The sequence below is a fragment of the Oncorhynchus gorbuscha genome, linkage group LG06, assembly GCF_021184085.1.
Source record: "Oncorhynchus gorbuscha isolate QuinsamMale2020 ecotype Even-year linkage group LG06, OgorEven_v1.0, whole genome shotgun sequence".
Classification (NCBI taxonomy): domain Eukaryota; kingdom Metazoa; phylum Chordata; class Actinopteri; order Salmoniformes; family Salmonidae; genus Oncorhynchus; species Oncorhynchus gorbuscha.
Genome location: NC_060178.1, coordinates 93,501,350 through 93,518,652, shown reverse-complemented (window position 1 = coordinate 93,518,652; position 17,303 = coordinate 93,501,350).

Below are 17,303 nucleotides of genomic sequence, written 5' to 3'. Positions count from 1 at the left end.
CACATGACTTTAAACACACACACACACCACTCCCCCGTCCCTCTCCTTCAGTCCTCAAAACTTACCCCATCCCCATACCCAGTCTGCCTGTTCACAGACATCTGCTCTGTAAGTCACATGACTTTAAACAAGCAGTAAAACCATGATTGACACATCACTGTCCACATCACATAAAGATGACAGAATGACAGAGCAGCTGCTCCACAACCATGTCTCTGAATAAGTGATGATTTAGTAGCTTTAATATAATACACTCACTGCTGAGAGATGTTTCTGTTCCTCTCTGTTCTTTTAAATAGTACTCTTGAGGCCCATTAACCAGGGTTGTGGAATGATCTAGAAATGATTGTCAAGGTTATTACACAGCATCTAATGTAGGCTGTTAACTGGTTTACTATTCCACCAGGAGTATCCCCATCATTAAAGATAAGATGTTCCTTTTTTAAACATTTAGATGTAACTGCATTCTGTTTCACATCAATGACCTTCATCACCTCTTGTCCTCTATTTATTGATGATGATGCCATGATGTTTTTAGCTACTCTGTATCTTCATTCTTATGAAGGAGCTGGCTCCCAAATGCATTATCATGAAATACTGTGTTAGAGAATCAAGTTCCAGTTGTTAACCATTTTTCATTAGATATAACAAATGGTAACACAAATACATTTCAACCCTCTTTGTCCAATCAGGGACGATAGTCTCTCAAGAAGTGACATCATGTCAAAGTTGGAGCTGGCCTTCCTGTCTGGTCTGTGATGCGCCCAGCCTCTGATCAGGGCTGGGCTGGTTTGACCTGTACATGAAGAAACGTATCTATGAGAGGCTTCTCTACATCTGCTGGTTTCAGAACTGAGAGGCATTGAACAGCCACTTCTGGATCAAGCAATACATCAAGGTAAGGAGACAGACTGGGACGAGGGGTGGAATCATGATGTCAGTTGGAGATTTGTTGAATATTCCAGTTACAACTAAGCCTCTTTTAAACAGGTTGCTGACTTCAGCTTTGAACCTGAACAGTTTGTACTGTTTTAGCACACAAACCTACTTCATACTGTGGTATGTGATTTAGCTTGTCTGTTCTGACTCTCTTGAAGTGTCTCCATAATTCTTTAGCCCCCAAGAAACTGTTAATCTGGCTTTCTGTGATCGCCTTTCTCTCTCTCTCTCTCTCTCTCTCTCTCTCTCTCTCTCTCTCTCTCTCTCTCTCTCTCTCTCTCTCTCTCTCTCTCTCTCTCTCTCTCTCTCTCTCTCTCTCTCTCTCTCTCTCTCTCTCTCTCTCTCTCTCAGCAGGCAGTGTGTGAGCGTAACAGCATCATTGGGGCCAGCTGCCAGGGTTCTATGCTGCCCTCCATTACCAATGTCATCAATCTGGCCGACAGCCACGACCGCGCTGACTTCGCCATGGCAACATCAAGCAGGAGCCCAGAGAGAGGGAGAACAGCGACACCAAGGAGGAGGTGAGGACGCCACTCAAACAGAAGTCAAAGGTTCACATGGACATACACACAAACTAAGATGAATGTTGACTGACACACTATCCCATGTGTTTTTTCTTAGAGAGGAATAACATCAATTGATCCCTCTTTGTTAACTTGTATTTCCTGCTCAAGCCAACTGTTTTCCACACAGAAGTAATGCTGTATTTATATGACAGTCAATATTTTTAGTTTTCCTCTCCCATCTCATCATGATGTGCATCTCTCCGAGGGGAAAGACTAAGTGCTTTTGCATTATGACAATAAATCACCGACCCTCTCCCATCCTTCGTCTTTTCTCTCCTCCTCCCTGTTCTCCAGGATGTGGAGATCGATATATAGACCTAGCCTCAGGGGACCAGACAGCCATCCCCAACACCAAGGAGCAGGCGGAGAAAGACTCAGGCAACCAGCTGCCCATGCTCACCAACCGCCAAGACAAGTTCCACGATTCCCTTAGAGAAGTCAATGTAAGTTATGACACCGACCCTCGTCCTGTTGGTTAAAATCATATTCTTCTCCTCTGCAACCCTCCCAATCAATTTTGACTCAGTGCAGTCCTAAACACGATTTTTCTATGTTTTATATACAGAAACGATTTGAAAGAAGGAAATTCTAAGCAAGCCTAAATATCTTATATTGAGTGATAATTCACTTAAAATGTGTGTTTTTTTAGTTCTTGTTTTTTCTTGCCAATAATGTTAGATAATTTAACTTGGTAAGAATAGTATATATATATATATATATACTGTGTATATATATATATATTAAAGTGAATTATCACTCAATATAAAATATTTAGGCTTGCTTAGATTTCATTTATTTGCAGTGTGAGGGATACAAAGTATATTTCACTCAATTGCTTCCACACAGGTGTGGTTCCTGGGATAATTAAGCAATTAACATCCCATCATGCTTCGGGTCATGATAGGATTTTAATTGGGCAGGCCAGTTTTTTGGCTACCATGGCTATGCCCACATCCACATGGCACGAGTGGTCCCTGAATGGTTAGATGGGCATGAAAATGATGTAAATCATATATCATGGCTCTCTGTCACCAGATATCAACCCAACTGAACACTTATGGGAGATTCTGGAGCAGCACTAGAGACAGCATTTTCCACCACCATCAACAACACATTTATTGTGGAAGAATGGTGTCGCATCCTTCCAATAGAGTTCCAGACACGTGTAGAATTTATGCACAAGGTGCATTGAAGCTATAGTCGCTCGTGGAGATCCAACACCCTATTAAGACACTATGTTGGTATTTCCATTATTTTGGCAGTTGTTTCCACACTGAGGTTGGATAATTGTGAATAATGCCATTTTAGTGTAAGAGCTGTTTGAAAAGACTGTCTGAAATCTCAGCCTGGTTTGGTGGGATGGAGTTTTGGCATGCATGTTGAAATCACCAAGTGGTACATTAGTTAATAGACCAATAAGAAAGAGTTCCAAACCTTGCTTACAATAATAGCCCCTCCACACTCAGACCCCTCCCAGACGGTCCTAGCAAAATTATTGCTTGAGAAATGGCTCTTTGCTAAGAAGTAATCTGTGTTTCTTTTTTAACATTTGAATTGAAAACAATCACAGTAAGGTACTTAATTGTTACCCAGAAATGATTTAACATTGAGATAAAAACTGCTGCATTGGACCTTTTGACTTGGGGCACCATGGGAAAATACGTTTTTATTGAGTTTCTATTTCCCAAATTAAAAATATCAGAAAATCGATTTTACAACAGCCGCTAATTAATCAGTTACCTCTATAATCTCGTTCTGAATGTCGCATAATCCGGGAATCAGCACAGACCCGGGTCTCACCAATGAGTTCGTACCACACCAATCTTAATTGAGTATTTATTTACTAGAAAGCTAGAATGATGATAAAAGATACACATACACAAAAACACATTCTAGGCTATTGATTAGAACTTAGTATAACGGGCCAACACACGCGTGTGTGTTACCCAAAATGAGAATTTAAAAGAGAGAGAAAAAGAGAAAGTACACGAGAGAAATATACATTTGGGTGCATTTGTCAGCTATGCTTATTCTAATCCTAGCCTTACCCCATACTGCCGCTCTTATTGGGCAGAATATAATGATGTAGTTACGTGGGGAAGGTCTCTGTGGATTCTCCGCGTGGACCGTTCAGGCTGCTCAATGACGCACATCTCCGGCGCACCTCTCTGGTCATCCTCACGATGTCAGTGTGCTTTTGGCTTAGGAGTCTGTTCCATCACCCTTGACCTGGAAGGGCTCTTCTGAGGACTAGTCAGCTCTGTAGCACAGAGCTCACAGCGTAGGAATGAAACAGTGTAGATACCACGATTCGATGGAAAGTGGAGGTTAGGTGGTCCGCCTTGAATTCACCCGCTTAGACACAGCTACTCATCAGTAGCTTGGGTAGAAAGATATTTCTTTGTCTTCAACCTTGTGTTGCGTTTTGGGTTCGTTGACTTTTTAGACCTCGGCTGCAGCTTGGGTCACTTAGTCTGATATGTTAATTCTTAACTCACATGTCTTATACCCTCGTGTCAGAAGTGGGCGTAACCGCCTTTAGGGCAATTCTCTGGGCGTACCTAGTTAAGAGGCAAGGTGTCACGTTCTGACCTTTATTTTCTTTGTTTTGTATTTATTTCGTATGGTCAGGGCGTGAGTTGGGGTGGGCAGTCTATGTTTGTTTTTCTATGATTTTTGGATTTCTATGTTTCGGCCTAGTATGGTTCTCAAACAGAGGCAGGTGTCATTAGTTGTCTCTGATTTAGAATCATACTTAGGTAGCCTGGGTTTCACTGTTTGTTTGTGGGTGTTTGTTTCTGTGTCTGTGTTTTACACCACACAGTACTGTTTTCGGTTTTCATCATTACACGTTACGTTTATTGTTTTTGTATGAGTGTTCAGTTTATGTCTTTAAAATAAACATCATGAACACTTACCACGCCGCATATTGGTCCTCCGATCCTTCTCGCCTCTCCTCTTCAGATGAAGAGGAGGAAAGACTTTACACAAGGTCTAGATTTTACTCAAATCCAATTTTAGACAACTAACTTCACATTTCATCTTTATCAAAACATTCTCTTTGATTTTGATATTTTCCATACAACGTACAGTGTATAAACATCAAACATACACTAGGTAAACTGTTGACGTTACAATGTTATCGTAATAACGTCATCTATTAACCTTTAATAACAAAACAAAAATGACATACATTTTCATATTCCATCTATCGTCATGACCACCATTGTGGCTGACAGAAACCATTGTTCCAAAGTCCCTTTATTTCATGTTTAATGTTCTGAGGTTGGTTCTCCATAGTAACAGGACAAAGGAATTTGTCTGTGGCCTAAGATTTACCAGGGGTGTGAGGGGTCATAAAACCCCCACATCTTCAGACCCCTAGATCTCTCCTCTTCTGTTGGGATTGAGAGATAATCTGTAGGGTTGTGGTCTCCTGTAACCTGACCTGATCAGGACAGTCATGACAACACCCTGGTTCAGCTGTGTCATATCTCCAACCCCCTGGCCGAGAAGACCTGGGTACAGCTGTTCCCTCACCTCTGGAAGATCCTGTCTGACCGACAGCAACATGTAAGTACTGCCAGGTCAGTAAGCAGCAACAGGTATTGTACTTCCAGGTCAACCAGGTTAAAGGGTTGGCACCGAATGGCCAGGCTACGATGGACTGTAAAACAGTGTGCTCACTGGTACAGGTAGGGGATGGGGGGCGTGTTCAGAAGGGAGCAACCTTCCAGAACGTTTAGATGGAAGGAATGATGTCAGATCCATAGAAATAGAATAACTGTTATAATTGTACTTCTATGACAGTGGCTATTTATGTTGTTTTTATCTGCAACTTTGAGATTAGCTATTTATTGAGATGAGCTATTTATTGAGATTATGTATTTATTGAGATTAGCTATTTATTGAGATTAGCTATTTATAATTTAGTGTGTAAGGCTAAAGTCAAAACCCTGGTTGTAAACGCCATGATAGAGGTCCAAGGACACACACACACACACACACACACACACACACCTCAGTGACATTAGTTTAGAAGGCAGTGAGCCTGACCTTGGCTGTCACATTTATGCTTTAAAACATGTAATTTCTTCTTAATGAGGAACCATTCATTTATGCAAAATATGGACGAAGATAAAAACGTAATGAGTTGAACAAACCAGATGGCTCCAGTATTAAGAAGCCCATTTAAAGGTCCTGATATGAAGTGATTGAGTTTTTAACTCTGGAACACATTGGGAATAGAACTAGACGTCTTAATGATGATGTTTGTCGCTCAGAGACACACAGGGGTCAAGACAGAAATAGGTTCCATATTTTCGCTGATAATTATCTGGTTATAAATATCTTAATGTGGTTATTGTAACTGAGGCTGTCTCTGAGATGAAGCTGTGGTAGTTGATGGTGGCTACCAATCAGCTCTAGCTTTGTTTTAGTTGTGCATTATATTGCATGCTTTTGGCCTTAGAAACACTCTTATCTGTCTGTCTTCTTAAAACTTCTTCAGGCTAGGGTCCTTTTTTCTCAATTTCTGCCTGGCTGATGTGTCCAAAGTAAACTGCCTGTTGCTCAGGCCCTGAAGCCAGGATATGCATATAATCGGTACCATTGGAAAGAAGACACTTTGAATGTTGTCAAAATGTTAAAATAATGTAGGAGAATATAACACAAAAGATATGTTAGGAGAAAATCCAAAGAAAAACCAACCGGAATTGTTATTTTTTGAGAACCCGTGCTCTGACAATGGAACGTATAGGGTAATAATTAAATCAAGCTCCCAGTATGCAATTACTATGGCTTCCACTGGGGGTTATTAGTCTTTGTTCAAGGTGTCAGGCTTGTTTCTTCCAAAACGAGTAAGAAATATGAGTTTTAGTACAAGGACATCTGCCTGGAAATTTGTGTGCGCACGCCATGAAGACAATGCACAACTGCTAATATCGCTTTCCTATTGAACATACTTCATTCCGCATGAAATATTATAGTTTGATTACATTTTAGGGTATGTGAGGATTGAATAGAAATGTATTTTGATTTGTTGAAACAAAGTTTAGGAGTAGATTTTCGGATTACTATCTTGGCATGTTGAACGAGTGGATTACTCAAATCGCTGGCATCAACTAAACAGACTTTTTGGGATGAAGGATTTTATCTAACAAAATGACACTACATGTTATAGCTGGGACCCTTTGGATGACAAATCAGAGGAAGATTTTCAAAATGTTAGTGAATATTTAATCGCTATTTGTGAATTTATGATTCCTGTGCCGGTGGAAAAATATTTTGAAGTGGGGTGCTGTCCTCAAACAATTGCATGGCATTACTTAGCTGTAAAGCCTACTGTACATCGGACAGTGCAGTTAGATTAACAAGAATTTAAGCTTTCAACCGATATAATACACTTGTATGTACCTAAATGTTTAATATCCATAATTTATAGGATTATTTCTTTGAATTGCGCGCCCTCCAGTTTCACCGGAAGTTGTCCCTAGACTCTCCTTCCCCTCTTTTCATCCTTCTCCTCCTCCCTTTCCTCCCTGTCATTCCCCCTCTCCTCCCAGGTCCTGTCAGGTGAGATGAGTCCGTACCCGTGCAGTGGGAGCCACCAGGCTCAGAGGGACTGCCCGCCCAGTGCCCTCAACTCCTCCGTGGAGGCCATGTCCCAGTGTGTGCCTCCTATTCCCATCAGGCCCTGTGTGTTGAAGTACCTGGGGAAGACTAACAAACTGTGGCTGCGCTCCACACTGATGTTGGAACAGCAAGCCTTTGAGAAGGGCCTCAGCCTGCACAGCAAGCCCAAGCCCGAACAGCAGAGCATCACTCCACCACAACAGGTATAGGTTTTCAGACAACATCTTGTTCACGTTCAGTTCTATTAGATGAGTACATAAAAATCAAATCAAATCAAATGTTATTTGTCACATGCGCCCAATACAACAGTGAAATGCTTACTTAAAAGCCCTTAACCAACAATGCAGTTTTAAGAAAAATAAATGTTAAATAAAAAAATTGATTATAAAAAAATAAGAATAAAAATAATTAAACAGCAGTTGTAAAATAACAGTAGCGAGGCTAAATACACCGGGTACCGGGACAGAATCAATGTGTGGTTGCACAGGTTAGTCGAGATAATGGAGGTAATATGTACATGCAGATAGAGTTAAAGTGACTATGACTAGATAGTTAACAGAGAGTAGCAGCAGACACAGACAGGGTAAAGTGTGACACACACACACACACACACACACACACACACACACACACACACACACACACACACACACACACACACACACACACACACACACACACACACACACACACACACACACACACACACACACACACACACACACACACACACACACACACACACACACACACACACACACACACACACACACACACAATGGAAATAGTCTGGGTAGCCATTTGATTAGCTGTTCAGGAGTCTTATGGCTTGGGGGTAGAAGCTGTTAAGAAGCCTTTTTGACCTAGATTTGGTGCTCAGGCTCCGCTTGCTGTGCGGTAGCAGAGAGAATAGTCTATGACTAGGGTGGCTGGAGACTTTGACAATTCTTTGAGCCTTCCTTTGACACCGCCTGGTATAGATGTCCTGGATGGCAGGAAGCTTGGCCCTAGTGATGTACTGGCCGTTCGCACTACCCTCTGTAATGCCTTGCGGTCGGAGGCCGAGCAGTTTCCATACCAGCCAGGATGCTCTCGATGATGCAGTTTTCAGTCTCCTAAGGTGGAATAGGCTTTGTCATGCCTTCTTCACGACTGTCTTGGTGTGTTTGGACCATGATAGTCACAATCATCTCCTTTGTCTTAATCACATTGAGGGAGAGGTTGTTATCATGGCACCACACAGCCTGGTCTCTAACCTCCTCCATAAAGGTTGCCTGTCATCCATGGCTGCTGGTTGGGGTATGTTACTGTTAACTGTGCCATAACTATGTAATTGCTTTTTAATAACTGGATTTACCCTGTAACACGTGTAGAAAGTTAAATTCAGTTTAACTACATCTTTTGAAACACGTTCCTCCCTGTCTCTGCAGGTGTTCTGAAAATTTGAACCAGTGGGAGCCTCTGACTGAGATCGGCCAGTCAAAAGGCAACATCAACCCCACCTGGTACTGGAATGTGCCTGGAGGGTCCCCAACTGGGAGGCCATGAAGGAAGCACTGGTACAGGTAGGGGATGCACACACCTTGACACAGTTATACACATATCACACCCACACACACTGGGCTGAGATCCAGTTCCCTACTCCAGAACAGCTCGTAAATCTGTGAAAACGTCGTTTGGCCGGCATTAGGGAGGTTAATTTATCTGCTATGTTTTCTAAAGCAGAGTATAGGGGGAAATGTGATAGTAGCTGACACATAACAAATACTCCTGGTTTCTGCTGTAGGAGACTTGGAAACGAGCCAATCTCCTGAGCTGACATCTCATTAAACTGTCTAGAAAAACATTTAACTAGCTACCTCTTTCGCTCTTTTGTTCATTCTCTCTTATTCATTCTCTCTCCGTGTCTCTCTCTCCCTTTCTTCTTCCCGCTCTCCTTTCTTCATGGTTTTGCATAGATCTAATATTTATATGTCTGTGAGTGAGTAATTGGCCCGACATCTGTTATGTGGCGGTGGTAGAAGAGTACAGCCGGCTTGTTGTGGTGAGGCTTCGGTACCCCCTGGTTCAGAGAGAAAGCCTGTCTAACTGAATGGCCCAGCTTTGAATTAAAACGCCTCTGATTAGGCAACCACTGTCTACTGGAGTTTCATCACATGTCCCCTTGTCTGTGATAACTGCATGTTGACCGATCGCTGTAATTCTTTTCCTCATTGACAGACAGAGGAAAACACACAACTAATCATGTTGCCCAGGTTTGACTGCGCAGGAGGCAGGCTCCCCAGGGATATTGCTAGTGTTGTGGTTAATGCACTCAGTGGGCCGATCAATATAGTCTCTCTGTCCACCTCCATGTCAGGCTGATTATTCATGACCCACGAAGGCCTTTAAAAATGCTGAGGAGAATGAATAGAATAGAACATAGAGTAGAACAGCTGGTGTGTTCTGTTAGAGTGCTGCTTTGTGTCAGTGGGATGAAGTCATTCACTTCAGAGATGCACACAAACAACTGCAGTCCAAATAGTTACAGCTGTGACACCACAGTGACACACATACTGACAAATGCACACTTGTGTTTTCAAAGGTAACTAACGTGTGTGCACGGGTAACGGGTTTCCCTTGCTGTGTCTGTAACCTGTGTCTGTAACCCGTGTCTGTCTGTCTGTCAGGTGGAGCTGAGCTGTCTTAAGGAGATGGTGTGAAAGGTGAACATGCACCGTACTTACCTGTCTATCTGCCACCCAGAGGAGCAGCAGCCCAACTTCATAGAACAGCTGGTGGAGATCCTCCAGTCTGGCCATATGGGAGTGGAGGAGACTGCCTCACATCGTGTCCCACGTACACACACCAATACTTCAGGAAAGAGATGGAGGCAGACACACACACAAGCACCACCCAAATATTTCTGAAGTCTGAATCAAGAGGCAATAAAAGGCTGGAACAAATGTATTTTAAATCACTGCCAAATGAAGTGTCCATCAGTGACCCCAGCCAATTTACAGTAGAATGACACTGAGAAGTCTCTATTCTGGCAGTGAAGTGGGGAAAAACACAGCCCTGGAAGGCAAATAACAACCTTTTAGATTAGACATGAGTGAAACAGGGAGATAACGGAAAGAGAGACAGACTATGAGAGAGTGAAAGAAAGAGGAGGAAGGGAGGGATGGAAAGAAAGAGGAGAGTGAAATAGAATGGAAGAAAGGTGAGAGGGTGAGTGAGAGGAATGAAAAATAGAGACGGGGAAGAGGCAGTACGTTTAGACTTTCCGTAATTGCTTTCCCCCATCAGATAGTGTTTGATTAAATACCTGCTCCAAAATTGCATTTACATGATGAATGGACACTCCAAAATTAAGGTTAGAAATGTGCCATCAGCTGATATTAACAGATAATTGTAAGAATATTGTACCACCCAATTTATTTTGTTCTTGGGGATTTGATTTGGGGAAGTTTAGGGCTTTTATCTTTTGAAAGCAGGTATTTGAATTGAGTACAGTTACATTTGCTTGTGTGTGGACCATTTCATTATAAAAGCAGAGGAAAGTAACTGTTCTTTCCTGTTTAGTGAACTCTGCAGTTGTAAGACTCTATTCCAGTACCATACACGTAAAGCCCAGAGAAACTCTAAAACAAAGACTTTCTGCAGGGAAATAACTGGGATCAAACTGGATTTAGAATCAAGCCATCAAAATCCAGGACTTTCGATCAATGAATTCACACCAGCCATATTGATTGTCAGGTTGATTGAAGGGTTGATATAAAAATATATATATATTGATCATCATGCACAGATTCTAGCAGCTCAATGGCATTTAATTTCCAAGTGTAGACCCTTCAGAATGGAGAGACCCAATCTAGTGTATTATTTTTCACATGTTCAACATTTAGGTCTTTATTTATGTTTGAAAGAAGTGATTAGCCATTAAAGTAATATGATTTTATTGCTCTGCCACCAGCCCTTACCTTAATATGACGCTCCCTTAAGGTAGATAGTTGATAAGACAGTCTGATCCATCTATCAGTTGCTGGCTTCTCGGACCTAATTTCAGATAAAGATTTTCCAATAGTCATCGTTAGCCTGTAGTACAGAGGGCTAATGACTTTGGAGTTGGCCTGGACACACTACCTTTTCTACTGTCATAGAGAAAGAACAGAAACTTTGCCAACTGTCATCCCTCTTTTATTTCTCTCCATCCCTCCCTCTTCTCTACCATTCTCTTCTTTTTCTCTGTTAACCACCTCTCTCTCTCCACCTGGCACATTTTCTCTTTCCCAATCGTTTCCTGTCATCATGGTTCTCGACCCAGCATTCTTTCTTCTTCAGCCCTTCTCTCTCCCCTCCCTATTCTTCAATTCTTTTTCACCCCTTCTCTCTCTCCCTCCCTATTCCTCAATTCCTGCAAAATCCTCAAAAGCTAACCTGGGCCGTAATGTCCACGATGTGAAGACTGTGGTGAAGAGCTGGAGGAACAGGCTGCCCATCGTCTCTGAAGACCTCTCCCACTGGAGCAGCATCTTCATGTGGAGGCAGCACCACTACCAGGTTAGGAAACACAGAAACAAACACTAACCCTATTTTGCACTAACGTTTTTGACTCATCACATGCACAGCTGCTACTGTTCATTATCTGTCACTTTATTCCTAGTTATCGGTACATATCTACCTCAATTACCTCGTACCCATGCACTTTGACTCGGTACTGGTACCCCGTGTATATAGCCACGGTATTGTTACTCATTGTGTATTTCAGTATTATGTGTTTTACTTTTCTATTATTTCTCTATTGTCTTTCTCTCTGCATTGTTGGGAAAGGCCCGTAAGTACGCATTTCACTGTTAGTCTGCAACATGTAATTTGACACACACACTGACACGTATCTTAATGCATAGACAGACGCACGCCACTACCAGAGTAGGTGACACACACACACACACACACACACACACACACACACACACACACACACACACACACACACACACACACACACACACACACACACACACACACACACACACACACACACACACACACACACACACACACACACACACACACACACACACACACACACACACACACACACACACACAGAGGGGGGAGTAGAGAGGGGAAGGAGGAAGATAGAGACAGAGATAGTGAGTGGGAAGGAAAGTTGGAGAGCTGGAGGTGAGATGAAACTCAGAGTGATGCGAGGAGAGGATATGAAGAGGACAAGAGAAAGGAGAGACCAACTGAAAGGAGAAGATTGAGAGAGAGTTGACAAATCTGGTGACTTATTGTTGTCCCATAGTGTCCTCTACATCTGGTTTCCTATTGTTGTCTCTCAGTGTGCTGTACATCTATCAGAACTCAGGATAAGAACCAGATGCAGACAGCTAGAGTCACAGATGTTTATCGACCCAAACAGGAGGCAGGCAAAACATAGATCAAAGGCAGTCAGAGGTCCGCAATCGAGGGCAGAGTCAATAAGGTACAGAACAGAGGCCAGGCTTGGGGTCAGGACAGGCAGAGTTTCGTAAACGGGTCAGAGTCAGACAGGTACAGAAGGGCAGGCAGGCTCAGGGTCAGGGCAGGCAGAATGGTCAGAACCGGGGAAACTAGGAAACAGAACTTGAGGAAGCAGGGAGATGGGAAAACACGCTGGTAGGACCTGATAAGACAAGACGAACTGGCCACAGACAAACAAAGAACACAGGTATAAATACACTGGGGATAATGGGGAAGATGGCCGACACCTGGAAGGGGTGGAGACAAGCACAAAGACAGGTGAAACGTTCATAAGAGATGGTAGCAGCAACAATATGGACAAACCATGTGTTTGATGTACAGTACCAGTCAAAAGTTTGGAAACATCTACTCTTTCAAGGGTTTTTCTTTATTCTTACTATTTTCTACATAGTGAAGACATAAAAACTATGAAATGACAGATATGGAATCCTGTAGTAATGAAAAAATTGTTAATCCAATCAAAACACATTTTAGATTTTAGATTCTTCAAAGTAGCCACACTTTGCCTTGATGACAGCTCTGCACACTCTTGGCATTCTCTCAAACAGCTTCACCTGGAATGCTTTTCCAATAGGAGTTCCCTCATTTCCAGGAGTTCCCACATATGCTGGGCACTTGTTGGCTGCTTTTCAGTCCCTCAGCACATCCAACTCATCCCAAACCATCTCAATTGGATTGAGGTTGGGTGATTGTGGAGGCCAGGTCATCTGATGCAGCACTCCATCACTCTCCTTCTTGGTCAAATAGCCCTTACATAGCCTGGAGGTGTGTTGAGTCATTGTCCTATTGAAAAACAAATGGTAGTCCCACTAATCGCAAGCCAGATGGGATGACGTATTGCCGCAGAATGCTTTGGTAGCCATGCTGCTTAAGTGTCACCAGCAAAGCACCCCCACATCATCACACCTCCTCCTCCATGCTTCACAGTGGGAACCACACATGGGGAGTTCATCTGTTCACCTACTCTGCCTCTCACAAAGATACAAAGATATGTATATGTATTTATATGTATGTATGTGTATATGTACGTGTTTATATGTGTATGTACACTGTATGTATGTGTATGTATATAAATGTATGTATGTATATATATACACAGTTGAAGTCGGAAGTTTACATACACTTAGTTTGGAGTCGTAAAAACTTGTTTTTCAACCAACAAACTATAGTTTTGGCAAGTCGGTTAGGACATCTACTTTGTGCATGACACAAGTCATTTTACCAACAACTGTTTACAGACAGTTTAGTTTACTGTATCACAATTCTAGTGGGTCAAAAGTTTACATACACTAAGTTGACTGTGCCTTTAAACAGCTTGGAAAATTCCAGAAATTATGTCATGGCTTCAGAAGTTTCTAATAGCCCAATTGATATCATTTTAGTCCACCAGAGGTGAACCTGTGGATGTATTACAAGGCCTACCTTCAAACGCAGTGCCTTTTTGCTTGACATCATGGGACAATCAAAAGAAATCAGCCAAGACCTCAGAAAATAATTGTACACCTCGACAAGTCTGGTTCATCCTTGGGAGCAATTTCCAAACGCCTGAAGTTACCACGTGAATCTGTACAAACAACAGTATGCAAGTATAAACACCATGGGATCACATAGCCATCATACCGCTCAGGAAGGAGATGCGTTCTGTCTCCTAGAGATGAATGTGCTTTGGTGCGAAATGTGCAAATCAATCCCAGAACAACAGCAAAGGACCTTGTAAAGATGCTGGAGGAAACGGGTACAAAAGTATCTATATTCACAGTAAAACGAGTCCTATATCAACATAACCTGAAAGGCCGCTCAGCAAGGAAAAAGCCACTGCTCCAAAACCGCCATTTAATAGCCAGACTAGGTCTGCAACTGCACATGGGGACAAAGATTATACTTTTTGGAGAAATGTCCTCTTGTCTGATGAATCAAATTAGAAATGTTTGAACATAATGACCATCCTTATGTTTGGAGGAGAAAGGGGGAGGCTTTCAAGCTGAAGAACACCATCGCAACCGTGAAGCACAGGGATGGCAGCATCATATCGTGCTTTGATGCAGGAGGGACTGGTGCACTTCACAAAATAGATGGCTTCATGAGGTAGGTACAATTATTTGGATATATTGAAGCAACATCTCAAGACATCAGTCAGAAAGTTAAAGCTTGGTCGCAAATGGGTCTTCCAAATGGACAATGACCCCAATTATATTTCCAAAGTTGCGGCAAAATGGCTTAAGGACAACAAAGTCAAGGTATTGGAGTGGCCATCACAAAGCCCTGACTTCAATCCCATAGAAAAGTTGTGGGCAGAACTTAAAATGTGTGTGCGAGTGAGGAGGCCTACAAACCTGACTGAGTTACACCAGCTCTGTCTGGATGAATGGGCCAAAATTCACCAAAGTTATTGTGGAAAGCTTGTGGAAGGCTACCCGAAAAGTTTGACCCAAGTTGAACAATTTAAAGGCAATGCTACCAAATACTAATGGAATGTATGTAAACTTCTGACCCACTGGGAATGTACTGAAAGAAATAAAAGCTGAAATAAATAATTCTCTCTACTATTATTCTGACATTTCACATTCTTAACATAAAATGGTGATCCTAACTGTTGTAACGGCGTTCTTCGTTTGTAGAAAGAGAGTCGGACCGAAATACAGCGTGGTGGTTACTCATGACTTTAAAGGAAAAAGTGACACATGAAATAACTATACAAAATACCAAACAACAAACGGAACGTGAAACCTATTACAGCCTATCTGGTGAACACTACACAGAGACAGGAACAATCACCCACGAAATACAAAGCGAAACCCAGGCTACCTAAATACGGTTCCCAATCAGAGACAACGAGAATCACCTGACTCTGATTGAGAACCGCTTCAGGCAGCCAAGCCTAACTAGACACACCCCTAATCATACCCAATCCCAATGCTAATAAAACCCCAATACGAAACACAACATTAAACCCATGTCACACCCTGGCCTTGCAGACTGACAGCTCCCTGCAGACTGGCAGCTCAGGCTGCTCCGAACAGGCAAGAGGCTCCGGCAGCGCTGTAGAGGAGGAAGGCTCTGATAGCGCTGAACAGGCGGGAGACTCCGACAGCGCAGGAGGGAAGGAAGGCTCTGATAGCGCTGAACAGACAGGAGACTCCGACAGCACAGGAGAGGCGAGGCGCACTGTAGGCCTGATGCGTGGTGCTGGCACTGGTGATACTGGAGCAAGGACACGCACAGGAAGCCTGGTGCGGGGAGCTGCTACCGGAGGACTGGTGTGTGGAGGTGGCTCTGGATAGACCGGACCGTGCAGGCGCACTGGAGCTCTTGAGCACCGAGCCTGCCCAAGCTTACCTGGCTCGATGCCCACTCTAGCCCGGCCAATACGAAGGGCTGGTATGAACCCCACCGGGCTATGCACCCGCACTGGAAACACCGTGCGCTCCATAGCATAACACGGTGTCTGCCCGGTCTCTCTAGCCCACCGGTAAGCACAGGGAGTTTGCGGAGGTCTCCTACCTGGCATAGCCATACTCCCTTTAAGCCCCCCCCAATCATTTTCTTGGGCTGCTTTTCGGGCTTCCATCCGCGTCGCCGTGCTGCCTCCTCATACCAGCGCCTCTCCGCTTTTGCCCCCTCTAGTTCCTCCTGGGGCGGCGATATTCACCAGGCTGAGCCCAGGGTCCTTTTCCGTCCAGTTCTTCCTCCCATGTCCAATTCTCCAGGTGGTGCAGCTTCTCCCACTGCAACTGCTCTTCACAATTAACAGGGAGAGTTGGCTCAGGTCTGACTCCTGACTCAGCCACTCTCCCTCTGAGCCCTCCCCCAATAAATATTTGGGGGTGACTTTCGGGTTTCGCTCTGCGCCGCCGTGTCTTTCTTTTCGACTCCATTCGCCTATAGCCCTCTTCGCACTGCTCCAGCGAATCCCAGGCGGGATCCGGCAATCTCTCTGGGTCGGCCGCCCACCTGTCTATTTCTTCCAACGTCGTATACTCCATGCCTCTGTTGCCCATAACGTCCTCCCTTCGCTGCTGCCTGTTAACACGCTGCTCGGTCCGAGTGTGGTTGGTGATTCTGTAACGGCATTCTTCGTTTGTAGAAAGAGAGTCGGACCGAAATGCAGCGTGGTGGTTACTCCTGACTTTAAAGGAAAAAGTGAGACATGAAATAACTATACAAAATACAAAACAACAAACGGAATGTGAAACCTATTACAGCCTATCTGGTGAACAGAGACAGGAACAATCACCCACGAAATATAAAGCGAAACCCAGGCTACCTAAATACGGTTCCCAATCAGAGACAACGAGAATCCCCTGACTCTGATTGAGAACCGCCTCAGGCAGCCAACCTATGCTACACCCCTACTCAGCCGCAATCCCAATACCTACAAAACCCCCAATACGAAACACAACATTAAACCCATGTCACACCCTGGCCTGACCAAATAATTAATGAAAACACAAAACACTAAGTCCAAGGCATGACAACTGTCCTAAAACAGCTAATTTTTACTTGGATTAAATGCCAGGAATTGTGGAAAACTGAGTTTAAATGTCGTCGGCTAAGGTATATCTAAACTTCCGACTTCTTTAAAAAAATATATATTTATATACACTACCGTTCAAAAGTTTTTGGTCACTTCCCTGTTTTTGAAAGAGAAGGACA